Source organism: Rattus rattus, chromosome X, assembly GCF_011064425.1.
Source record: "Rattus rattus isolate New Zealand chromosome X, Rrattus_CSIRO_v1, whole genome shotgun sequence".
Classification (NCBI taxonomy): domain Eukaryota; kingdom Metazoa; phylum Chordata; class Mammalia; order Rodentia; family Muridae; genus Rattus; species Rattus rattus.
Genome location: NC_046172.1, coordinates 38,438,040 through 38,441,254, shown reverse-complemented (window position 1 = coordinate 38,441,254; position 3,215 = coordinate 38,438,040). Strand labels below are relative to the sequence as shown.

Below are 3,215 nucleotides of genomic sequence, written 5' to 3'. Positions count from 1 at the left end.
CATAGTGTTTGTACAGAAAACCTTTTTTTTTTTAAATTTAAAGGACAATTTTATTTGGACAGAAGCCATCATATGGAACATAGATTAATTAGGAAGTATTAAAATCCACTCTTGCCAAATGATTTAATATTAGAATATAACAGGGGAATGGGAAACACATAGCAAGTAATGCACTGCAGGGCAAGTGAAACCCTGGTGGACAGCCATATGTAGGCAAAGGTTACCTTTTCCTTACAAAGTTTTACTCACACCCACCTCTACTCCTCTCCACTACCTCCAAGAGCAAGAAGAGAAGGAGGCAGCAGTCCACACCATTTATAACACCTCAAGTGCCAGAAACAGACTGGATATGTGCTACCTAGGGGCCCTGGGTTGGAGAGATCTGTGTCAGTAAAAAAAGTTCCATGGGCAGGCCACTCCTGGGGTTGGGGTAGGGGCTGAACCGTTTGGCTAACAGTATCCAGAGTAATAAACAGGTACACAAACTAGTGAGAAGTTTTGGAAGCCACAGTAGATATCCCCCTCCTTAGATGGACACTGTGAGGCAGCTCAGCAGTCTCAGGGTATGGATCATCAGAATGAGACCACTCTGGCTCAAAAATTAGAGATCAGCATCCCAGTAGTGTCTTTTGGGGAGACAATATCTCTTGGATATAGTTTGTGCACAGCAGAACATGAAGAAGTGATGTGGAACCTGGCACATTCTGGACTCACCATGTAGACTGTGCTGTCAGCTCAGATAAACCCCTCAACATCCTCCACCCTATAGCTTTTAAGGGGCTTGTAGGCCAGAACTGGACAGACCACAGGTGGTCACTGGAAATGTTCAGGCTGCTGGAACTTGTTCTGGTACCCACAGGGATGACTTGTCCCAACATGCAAGCCCCAGGCAGTTGCCAAAACAGTTTCATAGACACAGAGACAAATAAAACCATTTTTGAGAGATGATAGCACCCACTACATTGATCTTGATGTTCAAAATCCAAGTGCAAGTTCAGGTGAGTCTTCCTCTACACTGGACAGCTAAAGGCACCAGTGTCTGCAACTTGCCTAAAGATCTACACTCCTAGCTGACCCTCCCACAGTCAGTCTGCTAGCTGATAAAACTGCAACTTCCACAACCTGGCCATCTTAGCCCATTCTAAGTACCTCCCACAAGTCATCTTTGTAGTACTGGATGAAGGTACTTAGGATGGGCCCGGACACTGCCAGATGCTAGTCTTACCAGACAGGAAAGCTAAACACATGACATCCAGTGACCACGGCCTTTTACTGGCCATGGTGATCTTCTCCCAGCCCCCACAGTGCAAGGTAGTATACTGCTGGAGTGTTCACACCATGCTTACCCTAGCCCTATTATCCAGTACCCTCCCCAATCCCATTCACTAGATACTTAATATGGTTAATGCACAAATGAAATCCTAAGTCATACCAAGGAACAGGAAAAACATTCCCTCCCATACTGCCTTCCAGGGTTAGCTGAGTATAAGCCCTTCAGCATCATCCATAAGAGTCACTTAGAGTTTATGGTTTCATTTTCCCAATATTACATCTTTGAGGATCTCAAATTCTTTCTCAAAGTCAAAACCACACATGTGAACTTCAATGTTCCCATCCTTAGAGCATCCGTACATTCCTCTTGGGAATTTCAAAATAAAAGCAGCCACTCTGCCTGGATCCAGATGTTCTTCTAAGATATCATCTGTCTCCAGGGGTTGATATGACATGATGATCCAGCACCTGCCTCTGTGGGCTACTTCACATTATTGTACAGCATGAGTTTTGTTTCCAGGCAATTCTGTAGAAGGCTATCGACTGTGTTCCCAGTACTCCTAATTTGGATACCAAGTCATCAAGCTTCTCACCTCACTCTAACAAAGACTCCATGGTTATGCCAAATGATTTTGGTCTTGTCAGTTCAGCTTGTAATTATGGGATCAGCTTCTTGGCAGTTCTGGTATCTTGTAGCAGGGGATCCTACTGGCCAGTCTATTCTATCAACCTGCTTGAAGAATTCATCTAGTACCCTCTCCAGTAAAGTAAAGGCCACTCTGGAAAGGTATACATTGTTAGCAATGACCACACCTGCAAGACCATCACTCCGGATGTAGACATGGCAAAAATATGCTTGTTCTTTGACAGAATCTCTGCTGCCTTTTGCTGAGCATTCCGCAACCAGTTGACTTGTAAAGGTCATGAATTCCTGAACACTGAACCTCTGGAAGAAACTGAAGGAAGACATGTTGTACACACCTTTGAACATCTGCTTTTGGTTTGCTCTTGTAAAGGACACAGGCTCTACAGCTTCATGGTGCCTCATTTTCGGGTTTCCTGCAGACCCCAGACCTGCTCACAGGAGCGGGATCTATAGTACCTTAGAACAGCCTCGACTGGCTGCTGATGGGCCTGGGATAGCTTCTTCCAAAACTTTCTTTTTATTAACATTGTTATAAAATATTTTAATCAGACATTGGTAAAATAGTATCTTTGCTGTCAAAAGCCTGTTGACAGAAAAATTATGAGCTTGGTGTTTTATTACATGAATTAATTTCTGCATTACTTCAAATTAAACACTAAAATTTAGAGCGAATCTTCAGTTGTATTTTGTTCATTAATTTATTTATTCATTTTATATCCCTATTGTAGCCCCCTCCATCCTTTCCTCCTAGTTCCACCTTTTCTCCTACCCCCACCCCAACTCTGCTGGAAACCAATTCATCCTGGCACATCAAATCTCATCAGACAAGGCAACCCAGCTAGAAGGAAAAAGGGGTCCACAGCCTGGCAACAGAGTCCAACTCAGAAATAGCCCCTGCTTCAATTCTTAGGGGACCCACATGAAAACCAAGCTCCACATCTGCTACCTATGTGTAGGGGGCCTAGATTCATTCCATGCATATTGTTTGATTGGTGGTTAAGTCCCCGAGCCCCCCAAGGGCCCAGATTAGTTGGCTCTGTAAGTCTTCTTAGGGTGTTCTTGACCCCTTTGGCTCCTTCAATCCTACTCCATCACTCTTTCACAAGTCTCCCTGAGCTCTGCTTAGTGTTTGGCTGTGGATAGCTACATCTGTTTCCATTCACTGCTGGATGAAGCTTCTCAGAATACAGTTGTGCTAGGCTCCTGTCTGCGAGCATAGCAATCATTAATAGTGTCAGGGGTTGGTTCTCTCCCATGGGGTGTATCTCAAGTTAAAAGAAAGTGTGCCACACCCCTA

General features: G+C 44.2%; 1 pseudogene; it reads right to left on the bottom strand.

The window, feature by feature from the left end:
• Positions 1-1,758: 1,758 nt before the first annotated feature.
• On the bottom strand, positions 1,759-2,325 carry LOC116889307 (annotated as a pseudogene).
• Between the last annotated feature and the right edge of the window lie 890 nt (positions 2,326-3,215).